This window comes from Diceros bicornis, chromosome 21 (assembly GCF_020826845.1).
Source record: "Diceros bicornis minor isolate mBicDic1 chromosome 21, mDicBic1.mat.cur, whole genome shotgun sequence".
Lineage (NCBI taxonomy): Eukaryota > Metazoa > Chordata > Mammalia > Perissodactyla > Rhinocerotidae > Diceros > Diceros bicornis.
In genome coordinates, this window is record NC_080760.1 from 33611880 (window position 1) to 33626796 (window position 14917).

Here is a 14917-nt window from a genome sequence, read left to right on the forward strand (position 1 = left end):
TTATGAAAATGCAGGCACTTATGCTCAATTCACACACTTGTAAATGGGTCGATAATTTGGGAACTCAGAATATGTAACACCACCTCAGTAAGAGCTTCAACCCTGGAGTCACATCCCAGAGGGTCGGATTTGTTAATCACTAAACTCTTTCTGCAGAATATGCCAATGGTTTCCACTGTTTGGGAGGAGGATGCCTTATCAAGAAAATTTATTCTTGTTAGATACTGCTATAAAGCTACAGAGGAGTTTTCAACTTTTAATTATTAAACAGTGAAATAGAATTTCAGATGAATGCCTCAGATGAAATTTATATTGTAATGTTTTATATTGCTTTATGTACAAATGTCAGGAAAGATGGCTCTAAATGAATTTTATAGGATTAAGGAAGGGGAAGCGGTCTCCGCACCAGAGACGAAGGCTTCTCTGGTTTCATCTCAGCAGGGAGCCACTAGCTGCTCAAGGACAAAGATGATGAAATCTTCGTTGAAACCTGGCAAGGTCAGAGGTAAAAGGCCTTTCAGACTACTTATTCAGCTTCTAAGGAAAACTACAAGTTTAATGCTAACAGCAATGTCTGTCTCGTCTTTTCTCTTTTTTTCTCTTCTTTTCTCTTTTCTCTATATTTGCCTTTTCCTTATGAACATGACCAAGAATTCATTTCTAGAGGTCACCAAAATTATATAATTGCTCTTTTTCTAACTTCTTAAAGACTTTTAGCCCTTGCACATTTAACGCAGAAACATTCTGGGTTATTTTTCTAGTTTAGATACTGTACCTTCTCTCTCACTTTCAAAAAAAAAAAAAAAGCCTTACAAAACAACAGTTGCTCACAAGTAAAATAAAAGTAAGTGCCCATCTGTCATCATTGGTCTTTTAAAACTATAAGTTGTCTTTCTAATTTGTCTTCGACTTTTGACATACAACACAAAACACATTTTCACAGATATGTTATGTGGTTATTTCAAATACCATCTAAAAACTCTATAAAGACATTTGATTAAAATGGAAGCACAGATGACTGATACTCTTAAAATAATTGCTGCCTTAGTGATTCAACATGTGAGCCCTGCTGTTTATTACTCTTTTAAGTGAACTAATCTAAATTAAAATCTTCTAAGATCAATAGCTCTTTAAAAAAAAAAAAAAAAAAACCACAGGGCATACCGGATAAGTCATAATTTCAGGACTTGAAAGTCTAGAGCAGTCCAAAACTAAGGCAGATTTGAAGTAGTATGTTACAGCAGGCCCCTTTTACTTTTTGCACAAATATGTTTAAAAAGGTCAGCCATCCCAAGTGTAAATGTATCTAAACATATCTTGTTCCTTCTCTCAGCATACCTCCTCACTTGAAAGATATCATCATTTTCTTTTGATACGTGAAACTATTTGTCAACCTGGTCTTTTATTACCTAACCAACAATTTGAGTCATTCATCTTTGCATTGCCAGTAGATGACGGTAATATTTTTGTGAATTTATAGAAAGAAAATAGTGTAAACAATTCAGTTAAAGTTGAAACTCCCTCAAAGATGTGATATTGGAAATCAGGCAAAAGACTCTGAGCCTTGGACACAGGCCTAGTGTCCATGGTGTGTCAGAGTTGGTAGAAATCATGTATGGCAGTCCCCTTTTGATTGGCTTCCATGGCAAGGAATATGGAAGCCCTAATTTGAGAAGGACAGATCCAAGTTTTGATTACTTGTCTCAGCAAGAGTGTCTAGAGAAGGTTCCAGGCAGGTTCTACTTATAGGCTAAGAGAAACTTGAATGTGGTTCTGATAAACTGCGAGATTAGCAGTGGAGGGTGTTTTCTAAATAATAATCCCAGAGTTCCACTATGTTCACACAGCAATTCAGAGCATTAGCTGTTGTCTCTTACACCCTTAGTTCATCCACTTTGTGTTAGGGAAACATTTGAGACCAACTCTAGGCTAGAATTCTTTGAGAGTGAGTCCATGTGGCCTCTTTTCCATCCTCACAATTTAGACTGACTTTGCAAACCAGAAAGAAAAGGAGAGTCCTGGCCAATGCAGGGCTCTGGCTGCTAAAGTATGCCTCTCCATTTGCCACATCCACTTTATTCAAAGAGGAAGCTAAGGAAATGTAATAAGAATATATTTTCTTAAGAATTATTCTGCCATCTTACCCTGACCACCCATTCAGCCATTCTTCCTTCCTCTGTGCTGTAACTTCCCTGCTCCGCACTCTTCTATCACAACATCTAGTCATAAGTGTGGTGATTAAGCCTGAGTATCATTCTGATGGCTAATATCATGTCACACCCCATCCTTAAAATGCTCTCAGGAAGCCTAGAGTCTCGAGAGGTAGAAGAAGCTGTAGTATTGGGAAGGCGCAGTGCTGTATTAACAAAAAATGTAGGGTGCTCTTACAGTATCATCTACAGTATGTGGAATTTTACTGAAATGGAACCCAGGGTACTAGAGTGGTCATTTACATTTGATACTGCTTTATTGGATGTTTATACTCAAGCTAACTACTTATTAGTAACTAAGTCTTAGAAGCAGTGATAAGATTGACTTTTGTATGGCCTGTATACTCACTCTAATTGGTTTATAGTAGGATCTTATGTGGGAAAATGAGATCAGGAGACCTATTTGCAGCTGCAAAGGTTAGACCCTGGCGTCCTTTAATAGTAGGTAACATGTCTTGAGTGTCTGTGGAGGGTTAGTCAATATTCTAAGCACTGTTCAAACATCATCTCATTTAATAAGCACAACAATCCAATAAATTAGATGCTATTGTAGTCATCAAACTTTTACACCTAAGAAAACTGATTCAACCACTTACCCAAAGTTACCTACATCACAAGTGGCAGAACTGGGATTCAAACCCAGGTTTTCTGCTTCTAGGGCTCATACCCTTAATCACTGCCATTGAGCCTCTCCTTGTCTGTACTCATCACAACTTCCAACAGCTGGGCTCACCATCTACAAGGACTCTTCATCTGAGGACTGACATCCACTGGGGGCCCCAGATGAACCCATAGTGGAGGCAGGCCATTTTAATCATTCTCATACTCTCATTTAGCAGGACTCGGTATTAGATTCCACCCCACACTTGAGCTCTGGGTGTTCCGCTGAAGACCTCTGAGCTGCCTGATCCCTTATTGAAGCCCAAATCTCCTCTCTGACAAGTGAGGACCACAAGCCTTGCAGTATACTTTGTGTCCTTGGTGATGACCACACTCCGTCTACTCCATGGAGGACCTCAGTCTCTGTTCCCCTCGATGGGGTTCTGCTCCTTTGCATGGAAATCCTTGAGCTGATTGCTCCCCAGATCATCACTGAGCTTGTCATGGGTTTTGGCATTACACTGAGCATTCCCCTATACCATTAGAATATGGACGAGGTCACCACTGCAGTGTCAACATTGAGCACATTGTTGACATAGAGCAGGCATGAAACAAACTTTTGTTGAATGAATGAATGGAAAGTTTCTGTGTCTTCTGTCTCAACTTAGAGGGCAGGCCTCAGGCCAGGCTTAATCTCCCCCACCTTCACTATTTGCTCCTTGCAACTAGAAAATTAACCATCCTACCATCCTCTCCTGGGCCTAAGTTTTAACACATGACAATAGACAGTATGTGCCAACAACTAAACTTTCCTGCTTACTCAGATGACACAGAGACTAAAGGTCTACTCCCCTGACCAGATGCTTTCATGTTTTAAAAATGTGATCTACCTGATTTTATATAATGCATGAACAGACATAAGAATGAGAGTAATGATGAAATTTACATAAATAGGCTATCAACATTAAAATAACATGATGGAATCTTTAAATGTAACATCAGTTAGAAACCTGAACTAATTTCATTGTTAGCCATTAATACTCTGGGGACGTAATCATACTTCTTGAAATACTGAAATGAAAGTTTATAGTATCTTTTTTGTGCAGAGTAATATGAAAATTTCGTAACATAAAGTAATATTTGATTTTTAAAATTATACTTTAAAGCAATCATATATTTCAATTTGTCATTTTGAACAGTTTTTTTGAAGTATAACATCTACCATAAAATTCACTTGTTTTATGTGTACATTTCAAGGATTTTTAGTAAATTTACACAGTTGTGCAATATTATCACATTCTAGGTTTAGAAGATGTCATTCTTAATGTACCTTACATACAAGATAGTTGCTTATTTTAGTTTATCAATTCATTTTCAGATGTGGTGGTACAAACTACAGAGAGGACACGAAAGATATTGGGAACTATTGGTGAAGAAATTGAACAAAGAGCCAGCATTGAGTATTGCCTGGTACAACCAGTATATCAACTTCCTTTGGAGAAACCTCCCTTCTCTCACCTTTTTTGTTTGCACTTGACAAGTGCCTGATTAGTTTCAACTTGACAAGCTCTTGATAGGCAATGTCCAAAGTAGAGGCAAAGCTGGGGAGGGGAATGGATGGGCAGAAGGACCAACTGATTACCATGACCAAATTCTCCAAAAGTGGTGCCTTTTCAGGCCATGAGACTCGGAGAGAACACTGTCAAAGGGTAGAACCTATTTTAAGTGCTCATTCCCCTGATAGTAAAACCTGGTCTAAGGGGATGCAATCTTTTGCCATAGGGAGAAGAGAGCAAAGGGTCACGCCAAGCCTTTGTGATAAGAATACTGTATTAGTGAGAAGAGGTTAGATTATGCTGCAAAAACAAGCTACAGAGCTCAGATGCTTACAGCAACAAAGATTTGTTTCCCTTCTTATAAGTCCAATTACCAGAAAGTAATTCCTGTGACTTTCATCCTCAACCAATTGGGAATTAGCAACATGACCACATCCAATTTCGAGGGGGCAGAGAAGTCCTCCCCTATGTCCAGAAAGAGAGGAGAATTGAAAGTCAGTGAATGGCAATAAAGATTGCCACATATATAGTGCTATTTAATGAAATGAGGGGAAAAAAATGTCAAGATACCAAAATTCTAGCATCAAAATTCTTTTTGGTCAGAGAATCCTTCTCATTTGGGAAAATATCTTGATAAACATCTCACTGTGAGAGTAGAGAACCCTTTAACCAACTAACTAACTTGCCTGGTAACTAACCAGGCAACAGAAGATTATCCCTGAATTACCCTGAATGTGATAAGTTTAAGAATTTGCTATGATTCCAAGAGGAAGAAGAGAAAAGAACAGAAAAAGGATGAAGAGATAGCTGTCATCTAGAGAGACTGTGACAAGGTGAGTGAATGACCAGTGAAAACCTTGAGACTATTAGTAAAATGACTGAAGTATCTTTTCAGAACAGTGATGCCTACAGTTTCATTTCAGATTTTTCACATGGCTGCAATTTAATTTCCTCCTTCATCTTTGCCCTCAATCTTTAGTAAGTCTTCTACATTCATCAATGCACTGTGTGCATAGATTTATTCCGTGAAAAAATGAAGGAGAGCTTCTTTTCTGGTTTAATGCGTTGCTAAATGAAGATAGCTTACACAGAAGCAAAGCTTGGAGGCAGACGCCTTCCTACTCCTTGTACTCTTTCTGTTCCCTAAGAAAGTTGCTAAAAAACAGGGAAGACTTTGGATTTCCACAGATCATGGAACTTGGGGTTAAAGCCAAGTATCTCAAGGAGCCAGGAGCTCCCCATTTGTTTATATCAGCTTATACCCAGAATTTTTATCAGGGTAAGAAATTTGGATGTTAAGAAGGTTCCTTGTTGCATTTATTGAGATTCTTGAATCTAGTCCCCAAATTTGGAAATGTAACTTTGTCTTATGGGTTTTGGTTCTTTCCTTTCTCTTATACTTTTCATCCTTCCTTCTCCATTTCACATGCAGAGACACCAGCCTAGATTTGTGTAACTCTAATGTGATCAGTGGAGGAATCAGGAGCTTATGCTACAATTTTAATTCCTACTTCTGGAGCCTTAGATTACACATATATTTTAGGAATTTCTTTTCAGCTCAAGGAAAAAATTCATCAAATGCTGTGAAAGGAGATGTGCATGGGAAAGTGGTTCCATCAATTGGGTGGCATTAGTGGAGAAAGGACCTCTTGAGGCTTGGAAAATCAGAGTGACTAGGATGCTTGGAAATGCCAACCTTCCTGCTCCAGATTTTGCCACGTGGTTGTGCCCTCTTCTAATTTAAGCTGCAATTATAAGGATGATAAAATGGAAAAATAAATATTTGTGCAACGACTGGGAAAAGCCAATTAGTTTTGCACCAGTGAGAAATAATGCAGAACTCCTCATGTCTTGTAATAAATTGGCTCTCTCCACATATATTTTAAAATGAATATATACTGTCCAAATGTACTTAAAAATTTAAATAGCACTAGAATAAAGTATATTCTGCAACTTTTAGTAAAAGAAATAAATAAGCAATACAGTTTCTGTATTTTAAGAAGAAAAATAATGAAAGTAGGATCTAGGTGTGTAATAATTTAACTAGTAAATGTCAGAGTTGTCTTTTTTGCTTCCCTAATGCATCTGCTTCCGTGATCTTCTCCTCTCTCTTTTTTCCCCCACTTCAAGGAAGCATAGATATAGCTAAGAAATGCCAGTTAGCAGCGCAATTTCAAGCTTAATATCCCTGCCAGCTCCAAGATTTTCTTCGAGGCAGAAAAGTCCAGTCTCTTATACCTTTTTCTCTATGTTACTTGACTTGACAACTAGATATGAAAGTATTTCATCATTTTTTTCATATTTGATCAGGCTGAAGGCCTGTCTGATTACAGGTTGGTTTTATATATTGTGTTAATATGGATATCTTTTATTTATTGAGTAATTAGTATTAGCTTTATATGTGAAATGCATTTTATATAAATTATTGCATTTAATCCTCATTGCATTTTACTTTTCCAAAATCCTATAAGAAAAATCTAATTATCCCCATTTTGTAGGTAAGAAAACAGGTTCAGAAAGGTTGTGATAACCCAGCTGGTGAGTAGAATGAAACTCAAGTCTACATGAGTTCAAAAGGTTTACTCTGAATTGCTATGTAATATTTTCTTAGCAGTATGTTCCATCCATCCTTCCATCCATCCATTTAGTCATTCATTCCCTCATTCACTTATTTCTAAATTGCATGATTCCCCCCTGGTATACCAGATACTCTGTACCAAGAACCGGGGATCTAATAGTGTGAAAGAGCAAAGCCCCTACCCACCAAGAGCTTGCATTCCTGTAGGAATAGACAAGACCAGAAACAAAAAAATAAAGAGAGTAACACAGATAGTGATAAAGGCTCTGATAGGAATGAAGAATGCAATGTGCAGGAGAGAAACTACATATGGCTGAGATCACACTGCTTTTCGCAGGGAGATCTGAGAAGGGCTCTCTGAGGAGGTGACATCTGAGCTGAGACCTTCAGGATGAGAAGGTGGCACCCATGTGCACAGCCAGAAGGAGGAGTGTTCCAGGAAGAAGAGGCAGTACTGGGGAGATGTCTAAGAGGGCCATTTCCAGGTAAAGGAAGCTTACTCTTTTGAGTGCCAATTTTAAAAACAAGGTAACTAGTTCAGTGGCAACTATCTACAATCAATTATAGACCATGCTGTTCTCTAGAAGAGAGGCCACTGGACGTGTCCTCTGGTTTTTGTTGATTACATTAAGGCCACAATTACATCCTCAGGTGTTCATTTTAGATAAACAACTTAAAGTCTATTTATTATACGTACCACATTTATTTTTGAAACCTAGGAGAAAGAAATCTCATGTGGTAGTTCTTAGGGGAAAATGATGGGCAAGTCACACTTCTAATTAGTCTTTTCACATTACTTAATGTCTTAGTTATATTACTTTTTTTTGGTAGCTTTCCCATTTCCTCTCATCTACTGAATAATAAGTTGCTGAGTGTTTGTAAACACTATGCTGAACAGTAATAACTGAAACGCTGCATAAAAGAGATCTGCAATGTAGAGCGACAAGGATAATTTTGCCCTTAGGGCGTTGGAAGAGATATTATTTCTTGTGCACTGTCGTTACTGCCACAATTAGACTAAGCCAGAAAAGATTCACCTTCTTGTGACTTTTCCCTGAAAGACAGGAAAAGATTTGGATTCATATGACAAAGTAAATGTTTCATTTTAAGTTGTGTAACTGCTCAGAACAATGTTATAAGCTTCAGTGTCTATAATTTCAGGCTTTGGAGAGTGAGATTTTCTTCGTAAAGCCGTGAGCAACTATAAGATAATGTGTGATGTGTAATATTGTTTTTGACGGACAGAGCCAGATCTAATAATCCAAGGGGCTAAGAAAGGAGTGTCTGATTCCTAATGTTGGCATTGAAGGTAACTGGGCTGGTGATAATCACTTTTCGCCTCACTCTTTCTTCAGGTGTTGTGAACGAATGTTATGTACTGTAAGTATAAATATGTTGCCAGTACTGCTAGTGTGTGATTACTATGGTATGATACCAAGTACTGAATGAATTGCTTTTCAAAGGCAATTCTCTCTTAGATTATAAATTCTCAGAGAGCAGGAATTGTGTCTGTCTGAATTACTACAGCTCAGCATGAGCGAATTTAGCCATTAGCAGTAGGAATTTCCTCAAGGCTTGGGAGGAAGAGGAAGATGGGGATAATGTGCCAGTTGCTGGGTTGAACAATGAGCTGAATTGTCCCCAAGGGCTTCTTGCTTTCTTCTTTCACTTTTCTCCCAATGAAAAGCAACTTCTGTGAGCTTTGGCCTGCTCAGTTTGCTAGTAAACAAGACATAAGGTGGGACGTGGAATTGCATGTGCTGACTTATGGGGGAGTTATAGAACAGTGGCCATAACCATCAAATCTTCTTGGTCCAGTAAGTAGAGGACAGGTCTGGGAGTCTCCCAGCAAAAGCAAAAGGAAAGAAAATAGCTTCATTATCAATGCTGCTTTAGGGTTCACCAGACAGTAGCCTCATAAAAATTGGGCAAATTTGGTTTAAAAAGATATGTGTGAAAGAATTTTTAGGGCAGTGAAACTACTGTGTATGATACTATAATGATGGATGCTTGTCATTATACATTTATCCAAACTCATAGAATGTATAACACTAAGAGTGAACTCTAATGTAAACTATGGACTCTGTGTGATAATGATGTGTCAATGTATGCTCATCAATTGTAACAAATGTATCACTCTGGTGGGGGATGCTGATAATGGAAGAGTCCATGCATGTGTGGGGGCAGGAGGCCTATGGGAAATCTCTGTACCTTCCACTCAATTTTTCTGTGAACCTAAAACTATTGTAGAAAATAAAGTCTATTAATAATTAAGAAATGACATGTAAGTAATTAACCATTGACAGGGTTATAAATCATTCCTAAAGTACACATTAAGTTGGACTGAAAAAAAAAAAGTGTATGTGTGTGTACGTGTGCCTATAAATACACAAAGAGTTCCATGAAGGTATTTAGGATATTCTTAAAATTGATTTATTCCCTGGATCTTAGCCTAGGATCTTAGGTAGGAGGACTTATTGTTCATTGGCTACTTTCTTGAATTTAAAGACATTTTGCTGTGTATATATGTTACTTTTTAAATTAAAAATACGTTAAAAATTTTATTGAGGTGGTATTTACTTTATGGTACATTTTATTTATTTTATCCATAAGTGACTTATCAATATTTAATGTATTTAACAATATTAAATACTTGGGAAATATTTAGTTACCTCTGAAGGAGGAAGGGGATTATTTTTACTCACAAGAGTCTTCTGAAGTGGATCAATACTGTCATTCAAAATTTTCTGGTTAGGAAATTGGAGCAGGAGGAAGCAAATTTATTCATTGACACACTGAAAATCAGTAAAAAGGACGGAATTAGAACTTGCAGCCCCAGAGTTACCAACTAGGTGCATTCAATGACAGCATGGTCAACTCAGCAGTAGTATCAGTTAAAATGGGTGGTGGGGCTGGATTCAGGTGTCAAATAAACTAGCCCTGATGAGAAATAACCTCAGAGAAGAGTTTAATACCCAGAAATATACTGTATTGTCTAAGCCATTGGGAGAAATTAAATAATCACATCTCCCCAGCAAAGAGTTTGAACTAGTAGCTAATGACCACATGGATTAGAGTGGAATACCCAAAGGCCTATAATCTGGCCAGTCAACAGTGAGAAGCCTGTATCTAGCAGACAGTGAATCCAGTGTGTTCAAACCTTAGGACTAAGCAGTATACTTGACTTTAGTTGGGGGCCTGGTTATTAAATGTTAAGGAGAAATGACTACATGGCATACAGCAGATTAAAAAGAGTTATTCTTCGTTTGCTGACAGCAACATCCATAATAATGATGGTTCTAAGAAATGATGGAGAATTAGTATTCATTGGGAATTACATTAATCACAGAATGGATTTCTACTTGTGTTTCCTTCAATAGAAAATTGCCAAGGGGCTGAGTTTACTGTTTACCAGCTTTCTTGGAAACTAACTTATGACTAGGAAATGTAGGTTGTGCCAAATCCCATTCTAACCAACTTCTATCAAAAACTGTTCCTATTGCTTTGTCATATTGATTTTTGTTGCATAAATAATACTTAAAATACGAGAATAGTGTCGTTGTCTGTGTCTCGGATATTACTTTTGTAGCAGTTTAATCTGAACCTTTATAATGTTTAAAATGAAGCTTTTTTTTCTATGAATGATGACATATCACAATTCTAGTGAAGACTCAGAGAAAAATCTTAGTTTTGGATTCTGAAGGGAACATCATTCTAGGCACACAAATCTTTTAAAAAATCTATCGCCAAATCTACTATTTTCAATAACGTGTTATGTGTTTGCTTGTTAATAATTAAATAAATATTTGTCTTCTTTTTTGGAGTTAGCTGACTGCGAAGGAAATGGAAGCTCCTATCATCTTCTCACTGACCAATTTCCGGGTGATTGAGTAGAGAGTTTAGGGTTACAAGAGGTAATATGATGCCTCCCTTGTCAGAGTTGGATGCAAATTCAAAGAACTCATCCTCTGGTGGTGGTGGTGGTGAGATTTGCTACAATTGGATTAGCAGCATTTTAAAATGTAGACTCACTGGATACAAATTCATTAATACCAAAAGAAGAGATGAAGTAATTGCAGTGCCTTGTGGTTGTGCTTCCAAGCAGAAAACCCAGCTGCCGTGCCTTGACGCATTTGGGGTTTGATGTGAAAAGCAATGGCTCAGTCTTTCAAGGGAAGCTTCCAGCCAGCTTTTGTCTTGTCTCCTGGACTATCTCCTGAGAGGCAGTCTTGTCAGCCTCAAGTCAAATAAATCCAGGCTTCGAGATTCAGAGGAGAAGATGAGCTATGCCTTTGCTCTCTTGGCGTTCATTTGGGAACTTGCTGTGAAAATCCTTCTCCTAAGATGAATTATCAGCCCTTCAAGACTTTCACTAAAGGAAACTAAACTGTACTCATGAAAATTAAATGATGGCATTCCAGATAATGACAAGAGGAGTCTCTTTCTTTTTTTTAAATTCAGGAATTCAATGCTTTAGTTTTTAGCGACGCTCTGTCACTAAAACTGTGCATTTATAGATCAAGGAGCTGGAATATTAGAAAATATGTTTTTGTCTACCTTTCTTATTCTAATGCCTTAAAATCATGATTTAGGTCCTTGGAGCCATCTCTAGCTTGCCAATGTAAATAAAATAAAGAGACATACAGTTGTGGGAATGTGAAACCAGCAGAAAATTACTTTGGAGTTTGCAAGACACAGTTAACCATATCTAGCTGAGAGGATGCATTTAGGGGTTAATTAGTTTAAGTTTGCAGACTGCTTGGAAAAGGAAGTATGGGACATGGCGTCTAATCAATAAAATATACACTTTGTAAACATTTTAACCATGTAGCCCCAATATTCCCTCCCACCAAAACACTACTAGTTAATATTTGCATTATTCATTTGAATCTATCAGGCTTAACAAAATATTTCGTTTATAATTTTAGTATCAATATTTTATCAAACCCTTCTTTTCTCAACAAATACAAATTGCATTTGCACTGGAACGCTTCTACAGCTTAATCTTAAAAATGAAAATGGCAAAAAAAAAAGAGTTGTATAGTTCCAATTTATCAAGAAGAAAATAAAATTCAGATGGCTTTCAGTCCATTTTCAAATAAAGTACGAAATATCAGGACATGGTTTGTGTTTTATACATGTTTACTTTAGATTAAAATGAAATTTTCATAACATTCTTTAAAATCCAATCCAATTAAATTTCCAATGTCTTTGTTTTCACGTTCCTGGGATGGAACTTTTGAAAAACTCACACTGTAGTAATATCTATAAAACCATCTTGCTAGGGAAATGCTACCCAACTCAGAAATAATATCTTTATGGTCCATACGGGAATACGTAAGTCCAGAATTTTTAGCAGATGATTACCCTGATGGAGTTTGCATTTCCTCTCCTCTTGCGTCAACAAAAAGAGTGCATACTGAAAGTCACTGTACTGCTAAGCAGGTAGAATGAGGCAGGCACAAATCTATTATTTGAGAAAGTTGAGCCCAGAGAATATGAGGGATCAACCCAAAGTCATACAGCTGATGGCAGGTTCAAGTTTCCCCGTCTTCTTTCCAATAACCTCTACTTCCTTGATGGATTCTTCCATCCATGGGTAATTCTCAATCTTCTGCTAAGACTGGGGCCAATTTCTCAGCCAAGACATTTTACTTAGACATGGCCAAGTACATAGCAACTCATACGTATATAAAATTGGTTATATGCCAGATACTATGCTAAGAACTTTTATACACATTATCTCTTTTACTCTTCACAAGAAGTCTGTAAGAAGTGTTCTATTAATGCCTGGATTTTGCAGATGAGAAACTGAAAACTACAGAGGTCAGGTAACTTGTTCAAGGTCACACATGTAAGGAAGTGGTCAAACCAGAAAATGAAACTAAGTCTATCTAATTTGAAAGCCCATGCATTAAACTACGTTACTACAGTGCCTTTCCACACAAACAAGAAAGATATGAACAGGATGAAAATCCACATTTATTATTTGAAAACAAGCACATTTTCATATCTCTTTCTAAAGGATAGTTACAAGCAAACAATAGCAACATGATATATTTCTGAAATACCAGTTTAAATTTTGGGAATGCAAATTGTGAGAACTCAGTACTTTAGTGTCTATAGATGATCACTGTGGTTTTGCATAAATACACACATCCTTTCTGCAAGTGAAATATCAAACAATGTGTAACACACCTGTGTAAATTATTTTTGGACAAGTATTAGCTACTGCTTGTAAAATCTTATTAAGAAATTGTTGACAATGACACTTAGCACTGGGGAGCTGAACTAGGTCTTTGGTTGTGTGAGTGATGTTCTGTGCTGACAGAATATTTATTCCCAGAGGTAACTGTTATAAATTGCATTTTGCTCTTTCCGTTGCTACAAGCTTGTGATGGAGAGTGGGCGGAGAGGACAACCTGTAATTCAGGATGGTTTGGAAGCCAGTTGCCTAGGAAACTGGGATGAGCAGCATAATGCCCACCAAAACCAACTGTCAACAAGAAAGGGGATTTTCTTTTTTGGTCTGAGTGGCTTTTCAAATACATATTTTGTGATTCTTGTGGAGTCTGATCAGGACTATGAGCCCTTGGCGGGCAGTGCATGCCAAACTGGCCAAAGGTTAATCAGGGAGGATGGGAAATTTATCATAAATGTTGTGCTGACAACATATTGGGGGCAGGGGGATGATGGTGCAGTAGGGGGCTGGCCCCTTGGCCTAGTGGTTAAGTTTGGCATGTTCCACTTCAGTAGCTCAGGTTTTGTTCCCGGGCATGATCCTACACCACTCGTTGGCAGCCATGCTGTGGCAGCAACCCACATACAAAAAATAGAGGAAGGTTGGCATGGATGTTAGCTCAGGGTGAATCTTTCTCAAGCAAAAAGAGGATGATTGGCAATAGATGTTAGCTCAGGGCTAATGTTTCTCAGCAGAAAAAAAAATGAATTTGTAAAACAATAAGGTGATCAACAGATGAATATTTTACATAATGTAACATACATGCAATTCTTGAGCATAACTCACCTACATCTAAATTTATAGCAGCAAAACTTACTTTTTTAACATAAAAGTTTTATTTGCTGTAATTCACTGTTTCCTGCTCTTATGCTACTTACACCAGAAGCTTTGGTTTATAGTAAAGTAGTTCTCTTCAAGGCTAGCACTTAGAAATTCACAAACCTTTGTTGAAAACAGTACCTAATTTCCCAAGACTTTAAAAATATGCACATTTAATTTTTAAAACTATCACATGTACACATTTTATAGGTATGTATATGTGTGCATATATGTTTAAGTCAAATTATGTGAAATTGCTGGTTGTAGACCATGTTGGGCCTATAAAAATGGCAATTTTATATAGTTCAACTTATAAATAAATAGGAGAGATCATGGAACACATTTTTTTGGTACAATATTTTCTTGTCTCTTTTTGCTTGGGTCCCTAGTCCCTCTTTTCCCATCTCCGTCTTACCCTATCCTATATCAACCCTACTCTACCCTTCTCATATAACCTCACTCTATCCTTGCCTCACAGGAAATTCACATTAACAATCTAGTGTGTATCTACATTCTTGTAGAATCATAAAACAGATACAAGTATGTCTGTGCCTCTATTAATGTATGCAAGAGACAAAACTTGTGGTGCAGAATCTCAAACTTCCAGATTGTTTTTTTTCCTGTTGATATTTATAGCCAATATTCTGTTGCCTGCATTTGAATATCTGCTTATCGTCTCTTCTTTGCATTCATCCTTAATGGATTTCAGCCTGATTTTAAGTAGTTTCCTCACTTTTTGACATTCATTCACTTGAATTCTATTTCTCTCGTATGTGCTAGGAACTACTCACAAATGATTCAAGCTATAAAGCGTGGCAACATGTTGCGCGGACAGATTAGTAATTCTTTTCTGGTTTCGTACTTTTGCCTCCACAGAATAACCTATTATTTTTGCAAAGTTAAGAGTAAAGAT